The following is a 13,524-nucleotide window of genomic DNA, read 5'->3' as shown; positions in this document are numbered from 1 at the left end:
ATAAATCGTCCGAATGGTGCACTCAAAGCGTCACCAAGCTTCCTGTGCCATGACAGCGTGGATAGGGGGTTCGCTCGCCCGCATGGATGATCTTTCCGCAATGGCGAGGAAGAAAACATTGTTCAGTGGCGGTCCGCGTCGTCACGTACCATTCCCTGAAAGCATTCACTCGTGAAAGTTCTCTCTCTCTCTCTCTCCCTCTCTTTCTTTCTCTCTTTCCGCCGAGCTATTCCTGAACCCGAAGGACGACGGAGTGGGAAACACCGGTCGGGGAAATTCTTCCTCACGTAACCGGAAGTCGGAGGCTCTACCCGAGTCCGCTCTCTCTCCCGGGTTAATTTGATACAGAAACGGACGTTCCTCTTCCTACCGAGCCTCGCCCGAATACCGATGGAAAGACGAAGAGCGGTGACGTTGCTGATTGATCTCCTGGAAAATATTTCCTCGCCGTGTCCGACACGTATTCCGTCGTGCGATGCGTTCCGGGCGATTTTTGCCGAACCCGAAATCACTTTTCTCCGGTAACTTCTAAGAAATTCGGGACTGAATTCGGAAGCTCAGACATTTTGTGCGATGCGTCTGTAGCACGCTCTATAATGTGCTTAGTTCACTCTAGCTAATCAAATTTTTCAGGCACTTCATTTTCAGTCATTCAGTAAGCTAATCCTTCTATGTTCTTGGGAAAATTTTAGACCGTTTTGATCAATTGTTGAAATATTTACTCCGCTTGAAAGAGTGTATACATTTTAGATTGATTCTACAAGTAGAATTGCTGTATATTTTTACAACATTATAACGAATGAACTTTTCCTGCAGCATTAGTTGTTCTTGCAAAATGATGTGGAATTGAATGAGTTACGAACGGTTGATTTAATTTTTGATTGTCTCGCTGTGATACGGTTCTCGGGCAGTTTTTTTAACATTGCGCTTTTGTGTTTCTGTTTCAGGTAAGGGTACAAACATGTACAAAAATTGTTGTTCAATGTTCTCGGATCCCGGGCCTCGGACCTTAGACCTCGAACCCTGTAAGTACGTGAAAAATGTGGAGATAGTTAATAACCATACAAAATTGCTAATCGAGATCGGTAAAATTTCGATTAGCTTCTCGAAGGAGACCTAAATTCTTGATGTCTAAAGTAATGTCCTAAAGTCCCGATTCTCATCGAAATTGCCCCGTAATATTATGCCAATAACTACTACTCAAGAATTGAGTTATAAATAACAGATTACAATCGTACAATCTTCTTATGTTATTTTTCCGAATTTATGTTACTTTCTGTGTGTATGATGTCTATTACCTTTTTTTCTTATGATTGTTGTATTATGTTCTTGATACCAAAAAAGATTGAGTTCCCGTGACGGAGCTCCATTGAACAAACATTTAACGGCTGCGAAGTTTCGAGAGAAACAACCTAACGTTGGAAATGCGAAAGAAAAAGGAAGATTCGTCCGTGAGAAAGTTCCCCTTCGGCTTCTTATTTCCCGTCAGAGGATCGATACTGTTTACCCTCGGCTCTACAGGCGATGATCGTGAATCAGCCGGCCACGTGGAAAAATAACCGTCCGACTAGCTCGTAAACGTTCGTCCGTGAACTGTATCGGATCGCGTTCCTGCGTTCGGATGTACAAGGTGGCTCGTTATTAGCGATGCGTTCAACGAAGTGTTACACGATGCAACACGCGTGATAAAACACAGTTTGAATTCCTGATCGGTATCGGTACCATCAGTTTCAATTTAGCTGGCCGTCTGACCATTATTTGCCATTTCTACTGTGACACACAAGCAAACTTCGTTGTTCGTTTGTTTCACTTGACTATTTCATTATTCGAGTGAACATGACGAACGAAGAGCTCTTACACAAAATTAAGTACATATTAAATATATACAACACTTATACAAATTAAATACAAATATACTCAAATCATTATTAGACCGTAAATTTGTTTTGGGCTAGCTGTCTGACCATTCCTTGTCATTTCTACTGAGACTCGCGTAGAAACTTCGTTGGTTATTTTTGTTTCATTTGGCTATTTCATTACTGAAATGAAAGTGACGACCGAAGAACCCTTATACAAAAATAAACGCTTTGACAAAAACAAAAAAAGAACTCTTGTACACATTATAAGTATAGTAAAATCATTAGTAAATTTATGTTTCAAAGAAAACGGAAATTACAAACTCGCAATATTATTAAATCGGTCTTGGTACCTATCGATTCGATTTGCTCTGCTTGTCCGACCATTACCTGTTATTTCTACTGCAATCTACGTTACTGCAAATCTTTTATTTCCTGTATCCATCTTTTTATTGGAATGAAACTGACAACCAGGAAAGTCTTATATAACACAGTATAAATAAAATACAAACTTAAATCATTAGTAACTTCAAATTTAAAAGATAAACTATAAACTCACAATATTGATAAATCGATGTCAGTACCGCTCCATTAAATTTGCTTTGCTTGTCTGATCATTACGGTCCATATCTACTTCAACTCCCAGGAAAACTTCTTTGCTCATCTTTTACTTCTTCATTGTCCTATTGAGATGAAACTGACCACCAGAAAATCCTTGTGCAATAAAGGATAAATAAGATTCCAATAAAAAAATTAAAAAATTTCTTGTTATAGATATAAAATACCAATTGGTAATATTAATGAATTGAAGATTTAAAATTTACTGATACATCGATTTGCTAACTCTGCTAGTTTGTATTTTAAAATTCACTAACATCAATATTGATATAAAAAAGAGGTTCATATAGTCTCTTTGGGGTCTCATATCCCATTTGAAGATACTTTTTGGAGAGACTCATAACTACTGAAAATCTTGAATGTGCACACGGCACACCCTGTGTATCAGTCCGAAATTTATTTCTTGATTCGTCGGGTGCACTCGTGGGACACGTCGCGTCCGTTCTCGTAAAACAGGTTGCTATAGTTACGCGGTTACGAGTGCTTTGAACCTTTCCTGGCCGACATCGAGCTCCTGCGGCAAGTTTTTGCCCTTGTAATTCCAATTCCACGGCGTTCTAGAGATGTTCCGGTCCGACAGACCCTCGGTTCGGAGGGTCTTGGATACTGTGGAAAGATTCCTGAAGGGGATTTGGCGGGGGTTGGAAGAGGGTTGGAAGAGGGTCGAAGAAGTCCGAGCCACGGCTCGGCTCGAATCAATGAGCCAGAAGGGCTGTTTTAAATAGCTTTCCGACGTCTGGCTGCGAATTAACGTCGATCCGGCCGGCGCTTGCTTTGACAGCGTAACTAATTAGAAAATGCTTTTTTTCACCCGACCCCGGCCCCCGGGGTCGATAATGGCGATGTAATTGGTGAATGGATATCGTGCTTCACCGGGGAACGGTATTTGGTTTAATTTCAACCGTTCGCGTGGGTAGATCGATGTTTATTCAATGCACAATATTTTCTATCTTCCAGATTAAATTCAGATTTGAGGGATTATTAATGAATAGGACAAATTAGGTTCGCTTTTCATTAATGTCGATAGTTTGACATCGTTCGATTTCCAGATTTTACATTTAATTACATATATTTACAATGCTTGATTATTTCTTTTTGTAGAAACTGAATGTAACATTGAAGGAAATTATAGTACAGACGACCAGATTGCTGATTATTAATAAATGGAGCAGTGCCACATTCTTATTAAATATTTTGCAAATCGACACACATCTAAGAGTTAGAAATCTTGCTGCAAGGTTTTTTAGAAAACTTATATTAATTTGATCAACTGTTCAGCTTCCATTACAGTTCCTTTTCATCCAATTTTCGATGTGGCCTTTGAAGGGTTTTCTCTCTGATGGTCAGAAGAAGGGCGAAGATGCGATGAAATTTGATTTTTCCACTCGTTTCCAACATTATCACGTTTTTTTGCACGCCCAGGAAAGGCGCCAGTGTAAAAGGGACGCGAACTGCAGAGAATAATAATTGTTTTTGCGGCAGTTTCATTAGAAACGTCTCTCGGTCTGACCAAAGCGTTCCTCTTCCACTGCGAGTCGCAATTAAACAGCTGCTACCTTCTAGATTTAAACTCGGTTGTCGGAGGAATTCAATTTCTTCTTGGAACTCCCGCTGCCATTTACCTTCGTGTTTCAACAGTGAGCTATACACATATATATATACATAACTTATATATGTACAATGGAAATAATAAAGTTATACAGTCATGTAATTTCGATCAGTTAATTCGATCCTGGCAGGAAAGTGGAAATTGAATAAATCTCTTGCATCGACTGGAGGATTCTTTGTGAAAAACGTAAGATAATAATCTGATCATACTATATGCTAATAAAGGACTTTATGCTAATAAATGCATAAGAATCAGCAGTTCAATCACAACATGTAGCACACGAATGAAATGAATGAAATTCTTCTTCTACCTACACTTTTCCGTCTGATTAAAAATTAACAATACATTAAGTTACCGTCTTGCACACTTCTAAATTTCCTAGAAACGTACAAACAACCCGTCCAACGATAAAACAACAGGGTGAATCAATTATTCGAAAGGATGCTCCGGAGAAGTGGTGTTCTCTTGGAACGGTTCCGTGGAACAAAAAGGGTTATTAAATTACCGACTTTCGGGTAACTACTTTGAGCGTGGTAGCACGTGTTCCATTCGAAAGTACGATCCCTCGGGAATCGATTCGGGGGCCCTTGTCGGGCCACGGAGCACAAGATTTCATTAAACTGTTTCTGCAGTCCATAGAGCAAGCAGCCCTTGGCCCCTCTCGAACCTTCCGTCCTCGTTCGATCGGCGTTCCACTCGAAAACTGACCGTTGTCCGTCTGTCTTTGCGTTGTCAGTGCCGAGAGCAGGTTGTTCAAGCAGCGATAAGCACGCGTGTTCGAAGCGGATCCGAGCGGGCAACCGCAAAGCTCGCCCGGGCAATCTCGAGAATCGATGGCTGCACGCGGATATTCGTCGCCGCGCGAATTCCGGCCGCGTTATGTGTGCGAAACGGGAGACCGCGAGCATTCTGGGCGGAGCTTTTCCGCCTATACTGTGTGTGCATGATCGTGAATAATTCCGTTGGGCTCGAAGAAGCTCCAGCGCTGCCCACAATGTCCCCACGGATCGATAAATTTGATGACGTTCTGTCAGAAAGTCCATTGCTTCAAATCATTGTCTCAATTGTCAAGGGGGAGCTTGTAAAATTCCCGTATTTCGCTTCGTACTGCCTACAATACAACATATTTCAACAAATTATTTGTCAAAATCATTGTGACAATCTCAGTTAAGGATGTTCGAGTTTTTTCAGATTTTTTAATGAACTATTATTCGCTGAGACACCACCGTGAAAACGTTCACATAGACTAAGGGCGGATTATGTTGGACCTAGTAGAAACGGACGGTGCATGTCAGACACATGTACGCTAAATAGAGAACTGAGATCATAGAGAACCGAGTAACGATGATAATAGTGTAAATATCATTTTTATAGTATTTTTAAGGAAGCCATTATTATAAAAAATCAAAGTGTGGTTCATGAAAGTAGAAGTGGATGGTATTGATTAGACGACAGTGTACCCATATTCTTTCGTAAGGAAAGAAATCGAGATAAACGTCAGATAAGTTGCCATTATTGCGAGACTATGCCTGTTTCCTGCGGCAGGCGAGGCACACTGGGAACAAAAAGAAAAAAAAATGGGAAACGCAGAACCCGGAGAGACTGGCAATCGATACTGAAGAGCCTTCATTTCTCCGAGACTGATTCCAATAACAAACTACTCGCTTGTCCCGATTTCACGAAGGATACCACCAGCCCGAGCGATCCTTAATAGAAAGTCGTTCTCGTCGGGCCGGACGAGTTTTTATTGAAAACGAGCACCGACGCGGCGAGCAACGACGGGGTCCCGTCGGGATTCACCCGGTAGAATCCCATCAGATCTCGAGGTACTCGCTATTAGAGCGCGCTAGCAAGTTGCCATCTCGTTTCGCCGACAATAGGAACCATGAATTGGAGCATGAATCCTAAGTGAACCGAATCCTCCTGTCAGTATCGATGCTCCCGCTGGTGCTCGCCGTTACGTGAGCTCTTCCAGAGGGTGTCTGCAGCGTTACCAGCGTGTCAGTTTCACCTTTCCGTTCCACAAATTGTCGAGGGACGATGGTTGTTCCACCAGTAGACAAACTATGTCTAGAAAATTTAATAATTTAGTCGACAGAAATAGAATTATAAAGGTGCTAGTTGTAAAAGTTTATTCTGTGTTATACAACGTTTATTGGAATGGTAGACAAATTATCTATGTCTAGAAAATTAAAGAATTTAGTCAGCAGAAAAAGAATTATAAAGGTGCCAGTTGTAAAAGGTTAATAGAATTTAATATAAGTAGCTCTGTGTTACTTTCTATCGAAACAATTGTTAATAAACTTGTACCCTGCTCTGCTTGTTCATAATGTGTAATGGTTCTTCAGTTTTGCTGTGTACAACAGCCTAAATAAAACAGATAACCAGATAATTGTCTCCTTAAGTAGAAAAGTGACGCACTGGTCAGACACTCGTATGGAAGAAGAGAGAAATATATTAAGGAAGCGTAACCAGTCTTTGCGAAATTCTGTTCTTCAAAAACTAATGATAAAGACCACACGCAGGGATTGTAAAATATTCTTGTTTCATATTCGTAATATAATAATTAAATATTCGTATTTTCTTGTCGATAGTTCTTGTATATATTTTTAGAATTTTACCTTGGCGATATTCAGTGCTACAGGAAAATTCGAAAGATTGTGCAAAAGATGTACCTTGCATTCTGCCATCTGCCCGTGATTTAGAAGTCCTCTCTAACACTGAAAAATTGAAAGGGTCCTTTCGCGACGGCTTCAAAGATCGGTTTTATTTCGTGTTCTCTTCCCGATGGTTTGATGAATATTTTACGGGCACTATCGGTGTTTGGATAAATCCTGTGAATAGCAGAAGCCAGTTTCGCTGGCAACGGACCCTGCCTCCTTTCGAGGCAGGGCAGGGAAATCGATGCAAGGACTATCGTGAAACGCCCCGAAAGCAACGCCGTGTCCAAAACGAGGTCAAGGCCTCGTGGGAACCTTCGGGGCCCATGAACACACGATCCTCCCTCGAGAAAATGTTTACGCACACGCCCGGAGAGGCCCGAAGAACGCTGCCAGCCCTTTTCCTTCTCGCTTCGCTCGCGTCCCTTCCGAACTTTTCCTGTCGCACCCTTCTTTATCGGGCGAAAGAAATTTTATTGGCGGCGGGGAAATTGAAATCGACAAAAAAGTAAGCGCCACGGACGAACCGCTTCTCCGACGGAACAGTTTTTGGCACTCCAGATCCCGCCTGGATAAACCGAATCGGTTGGTGTACCGTTTGACATATTTTACCGCTCAGTCTACCAATCTGGCACGCTTTTCATCGTGTCGCTTTTCCGCGGAAAATACAAAGTTAAATACCCCGCCAATGAGAATTGACAATTATTTGCTAATCAAGTTTTCAGGGTATGTTCGCGGTAGCGACACAGTAATTCGCACATTTGGCCGCGTGATATATATTCCTTAATTTTCGCATAAAATTTGCAATCTTCCATGCAATTTCCGCAAACAAAAGCAACCGTAATTTTCATTCGATGGCATATGCTCCGTTTTAATATTTCCTATTAGTGAAGCCCGTGTCGTCGGTAGCAAAAATACAATCAAAAACTGCAATTAAATGTCGGCAAACTGAAATCGACGACGGTAGATATGTGCATTCCCGACCGTGTGCTGCGCACGGGCGAGTTTTTGTGGAGATCCGAAATCGTCCATAATTCAATTATTTGGAAAATTCGCGTCTCGGTTTATTTTTGCGCGACGTTCGCTAATGTCAGCCACGTGTCACCATCACGATAAAACGTGTCAGGGGCGCGGGGTGGGGATAAAGCAGCTTGCCCACGTGTCATTCGGTCGAAGTGCTCCCGGACAGACTTTAATGCCTTTTCTCCCTGGACGATACAGACGAAGGCGGCGTCTTACGTTTCCGCGAGTGGATCCCTTGCTCGTTCCAGTGGAACGAGCGTCCGATAAAGCCGTCCGGCGGGTGGAAATCGCGAAAAAGTTTTTTGCGACCGGTGTCGACGCTCCGCTCACTCGCTCGAGCATGATTCGCCGAACTCGGTCAAGGTCCGTCCGGAACCACTTCCGGTGGAGAGACACCGCTGTCACAGTAAACTCCTTTGTTCACGGACGATCGCGTTTAGCAACAATTTATCGTTCTCACGGGGGTGGAAAGGCGATTCAGACGATCCGTGGGCGCCGACTGGTTCGTTCGCCACTTTGAAACTGTAATTAACGCCGATTCGCGAACCGTGATCGAATTACGTTTTTTGTTCGATCCGTGGGTGTTTCATTTGTAGATATTTATATCGGTAAATAGCATAGCTTGCTATGGATGAACGAAGACATTGAAAAGAGACACTCTTTCGCAGAGGACGCTTTGAAAAATTTCTACGGATAATTAAACTCTACGTCTCGTACTCGTTAACAAAGGATTAACTCGTCCTTCCGTTTCTCTGTCTCTTTTAAGCGCGTGCTTGAATTTTTTGCGCGTGAAGTTAGCGACGTGTCGTTCATGGAATTTCTATAACATTAATATGCATGAATTTTTATATATTGTTATCTTAAAAACTACAGAAATTATACATTAGAAGTGCCAGCTGCAATGATCCGCTTCTTTAATGTACAATTACCACGATTTTAATAGTAGGAACTTATACGAATTCACGAATGTTGCTTGAACATGTGTCAATAAGCCTACAAAGTTTCATAAAGATATATTGTTTAATTTGTTCATAAAAACTTTCCGAAACATATGCTAAAATCGAGGTGTCCGATAGTGTAAGTAGAAAAGGGCCGATTTGGTCAGACATTCTTATTAAAATGCAGAAAGAGTAGCCAATTTTTACAAAAATCTTCTTCCACGGAACTAGTGGTGAAGAAGACGTGTAGGCAATCGAAAATAGTGAACAGATACATTTTTATAATAGCTGCATATAAAAATGTTTGTATTAAAGGAGATTTTTGAGTAAGTGGTAAAAATAAAATTTGACCTGTCCTGTTTCCGCTTACGATCCCATGTAGAATCGCCCACCTTGCACTATGATTTCTACGTAGTTCTGTACTTCCATGCGGTGCATGCTCGCCAAGTTTCGCTGCAATCTGCAAGTCGTAGTCGGACGGCGCCGCTTGTAAGTATCTCTATTGGAAATGAGATGCAATTTCTGGGGACAGTTTCTCGAGTCGACTGGAACGTATCTCTCGAAGGTGTTAGTTCGAGTTCTCACGGTTTCCATTTCGTTGGGCGGCGGGTTCGGCTCCGGGGCGGAAGTGTTTGTCGACGCCTTAACGCCGGCGAACGTGTTAAGGGGAAGTGTTCGTCGAACTTATGCAAGGGACAGAACGAGAGAGTACCGAATGCGATTAAAGTTTGAAGGGCCGATAAACGCGGCTCTCAACAGCGGCGGCAGGAAGCAGCCCTGACCGAGTTCTGACCAAGCAGCGAGAACCCGTGGAGGATGTAAACGTTGAGCTTGTAAAACGGCGCGTTCGAAGAACGGAAAACGTGAGACATTGGCCCTGACCACGGTGTATCCGGCGCACGAGCGACACGTGCCCTTCAATTTTTAATACAGGCTTTATCGGCGCTGCCCAGAGAAATCACCGGCTCCAGCCACCGCGAATGGTTAATGGCGAACGGGGAGAGTCACCCTGAAGAAGTTACGTAGGCGGGGAACAAATGGCCGATCAGCGTTCTTGCGCCTGACACGTTATAATTCCGATATAATTTACTTGGTCCATTTATTTTTCCGTAATAGAAGCACTGGGGAAACCTTTCGAAACACGGAAAATTGCGAACCGATTCTGCACGGCGAAAGATGACGGAAGTGTACATAAAATTTTTCAGAAAAGCGTTCCTTTTCCGAAGAAATCGAGGTCGAACGTGTCTAAGGCGAGCAGGTGTTCTCTGCGTCTGATCATTATTCACTGTTTCTACTTGCAGCGAGATCCCTGCACTGGGTTTCCACTGTTCCGCTGTTTTTGTCATTCCCTGTGCACTATATCTGCTGAAACAGTTTTAAAAATTTGCAATAATCTTGGTAACATCGAATCAAATGACTCTACTTGTATTTTATGTTTTGTGTAAGAGCTATGTTTGCTCTGCGTCTGATCATTATTCACTGCAGTGAGATCCTTTCGCACTATTTCCACTGTTTCGTTGCTTTTGTGTGGCTCCCCGTGTACTATGTTTGTTACAAACATCTGTAAAAACCTGGTATCACCTTTGAAATATCGAAACAAATTATTATACTCGTAATTTTGTACATTATGTCTTTTGTCAGAGCTAAATTATATCTCTTTAAAACGAAACTGTGCTTATAGCTCAGCAAGGAAAATTTTCAATGATTGTAGAAAAATGCATGTCTAATATAATTTTCTTGTAAGTATCGCTCTAGAGGCTCGAAATTTGTTGTGAATAAATGGGGTTAAAATCATAGTCTTTAATAAGAACAATCATTTTTCCCAGGTGCATTGTTCATTACACATGCGAATAAACATTCTACTGTTCATTTGAAATTCAAGAAAACAGAAAATGACATTTGCATGCAGAAATGAAACGAAATGAATTAAAATTGGTGTTTCGAAAGTAGGTTATCAAATTTATTTTAAAGATACATTATTAAGGGACACCTAGAGTCCAATAATAATTCCCGTCCACTCAAGTCTGATCATGAATTCTCGATCTACTTAAGCGGCGGTCTGTTTCAGTCCGGCGGATCGAAATTGCCTGTTGCCGCCGAACATTTGTGTCGACAGTAAATTATTGATACAGGCTCTCGCAGGCACTTTGCTTCATTGATGATCGCCGCGTTCCGACGTCGACCGCTTCGTCACCTGTCACGGTGAAATTTCACAAAAGTGCCCGGCGATGGAGTCGTCGGGCTTGTGACACGTGCACAAGAGTGACGTTTATGAACGAAGTCACGATTCGTCGTCGTTAGCGTGACGCGCGGATCCCCCCGGCCGACGTTGTATTAATTTACATGATTGAAAAACCGGCCGGGGCTGCGGTTGACGATGACGCAGCGCACCTGTTACGAAACAACGATCGATATTTACACGAAAATCCCCCCCCCCCCCCCGATCCGTCCATAACAAGCGCTTTCGAAATTATTCTCTTGGCTCTCTTTTAAAAACGCGAATTCTGCGAAAAATTAAGAACACGGGCAAATTTTTTATCGACGGCGACTGCCTTGTTGTTGCTGCCTTTATCGAGATTCGCTTCATGCATCGAATTCTATATTTTCAGAGAAAATGATTTTACGCGAAAATTTCAAAAGAAAGCTGAAGAGACAGAGTTTTCTGTATCATGCTGATAATTCTGGTCATTCGAACATTTTTTCTCAAAAATTACACAACCTATTGATATTTTCTAAATATATATTTTAATAAAATTTTCTTTCAGCAAATAAAAAAATATTTTTGTGAATGTCTGCATACTATTAGTGTAATAACATAATAGTATACTATACATAATAGCATAATAGCAACCACTTTTAGTTTAAGATGACGCATCATAATAAAAATAATGACGCCCCTAGGCAACCCTAAGCGTATTCAAAATTATTCCTAGTTACTGTCGCACAGATCTAGGTGCATTTATCTAAAAAATCACCGCCGGTCCAAAGAGGAAAGATTGATGCCGCGTTCTTGATCGATCGCGGGACGTCATCGGCGAGCGATGGGCACCATAACGAACGGGGGGACGTCACGGAACATCCTTATTGTATTGTCGGCCGAATTCTCTCGCGATTACGTTCTCCAATCCGTGATGTATCGAGGAATATTCGTCATCCGGCGTGTCGGGCCGCGGCGGAACGCTCTTCCGCCGAATTGGATCCTATCCGGTCGCGTGTCGTTTATCACTTTCCGGGGCGAGTCATTTTTCTGACGGTTATTTATAAATCGCTGTCTCCCGCGGAGACGATCACGCCACCGGAACGGAACCGAATATTTCCGAATTTAATGCGCGAGAGTGTCACGCCGACGGCGACATGACAATGTGTCTTAGACAATGACCTGCGCGAAGAAATTTTAATATGGAATATATTAAACGTTCGTTTATCCTTGTTGTCAACTTTATTTGGCATTTGAGTAATTCTAAAGTGATTGATATTTGTATCTTTAAAATTGCGAACGTCCTAAATGATTTTACTTCTTTGGTGAACAATTGCCATAATTTTCGCAACAGCAACGTATAAAAATTCACGAATGTTGCTCAAACATGGGTCAATAAGTGTACAAAGTTTCATAAAGATGTGTTATTTAGTTCGTTCATAAAAAATTGCCAAATTATAAATGGCAGGTGTCGAATAGGGTAAGTAGAAAAGGAACGCTTTGGCCAGACATCACGCAAAACCTATTTCGTGAAAAATTACGAACTTTTTCGCGAAGCGAAACAAATGGATTGTTAAAATGTTTTGTTCGATAGGCTTTCGCATCTACTGCAAGCTTTTTTGCACTGAAAATTGTACTGATTTGATGTTGCACGTCGAGGGTATTGTTTCAATTAAATTGCTCTCTATTCGGAATTTTTGTGAATCCTAGATTAAATGCGTTCGAGTACCGGACTACGTTTTCGAAGCAGAAATGTTTCCCATTCGCCGAATAATTTCGATATCGATGATTAATCCCCATAACGATGCAGCTCGCTCGAGACGAATCTCGTCGGCAGTGAATTTGGGCATTTTAACGAGAGGGGAATATTGTTTTTTTTTTTTTTTTCGTTATCAGTTACAGATGGGAGAAAAACGCTGGCAGAAATACGCGTCGAATGGCGGCCCTAAAAGGGTTGTCGCGAATAACGTTCTTCATTCGGACTGTTTGCGACTGGTGTTATTGGTATTCCGACTCCGTGGTTTACAATTTCTTCAAGGTTCCCACCGCCCTTCCCCGCATCTGGGATCTAATAAAAGTTTTCCGTTTCAGTAAAAATCTCGCTGCATGCCGGCTGGATGAGGCAAAACTTCCTCGAGTCGTTGCTAGCCACGATCAAATTCGATTCTGGGAATATCGAAGTAAAGTAGAATTGTAATTGAACTTCGAACTGTTGTGCAAAACAAAAATTTGTCCGTATTCTTTGCGATATACAAGAGCTGCGTAGACATTCTTCCTTTGAGCTCTTAAATACGTCAATGGCGAGATTTATTATTTGTATAAATTTAACGATAAATTTATGGTATTTATTCAGTACAGATATGTTCCTGGCAATTACCATGTTGATAGTAACATTTGTTCTTAGTATTAAACGATATTTTAATCCAATGTATACCATGAAGAAACACGTAAAGAATTAGAAATAAGTTTAACTTTTTACTTTGAATGTGTTTTTAAATTCTTTGAATGCTTCACCAGAGGACGCTCGATCTACTAATTTTAATAATAATATTGCAAGGTATACAGAGTGAGATAATTTTATTGGAAGAATAGGTAACAACGATGAAACAAAATTATACGAGAA

At 41.5% G+C, this 13,524-nt stretch overlaps 1 protein-coding gene and 1 long non-coding RNA gene across 10 annotated transcripts in view; both read left to right on the top strand.

Annotated features, from left to right (window-relative positions):
• LOC143359675 (uncharacterized) overlaps window positions 1–1,196 on the top strand; it is a 106,075-nt gene extending 104,879 nt beyond the window's left edge. Inside the window, exon 4 of the long non-coding RNA XR_013083147.1 lies at window positions 948–1,196. This is a non-coding gene — a long non-coding RNA (uncharacterized LOC143359675). The remainder of the gene's footprint in view (window positions 1–947) is intronic.
• The window catches only part of LOC143359657 (phosphatase and actin regulator 2), a 349,047-nt gene that overhangs the window by 251,396 nt on the left and 84,127 nt on the right, over window positions 1–13,524 (top strand). The gene's annotated exons all lie outside the window — the stretch shown is intronic.

This window comes from Halictus rubicundus, chromosome 12 (assembly GCF_050948215.1).
Source record: "Halictus rubicundus isolate RS-2024b chromosome 12, iyHalRubi1_principal, whole genome shotgun sequence".
Lineage (NCBI taxonomy): Eukaryota > Metazoa > Arthropoda > Insecta > Hymenoptera > Halictidae > Halictus > Halictus rubicundus.
Note: the sequence above shows the minus strand (reverse complement) of the source record. Positions and strands in the feature narration are given on the sequence as shown.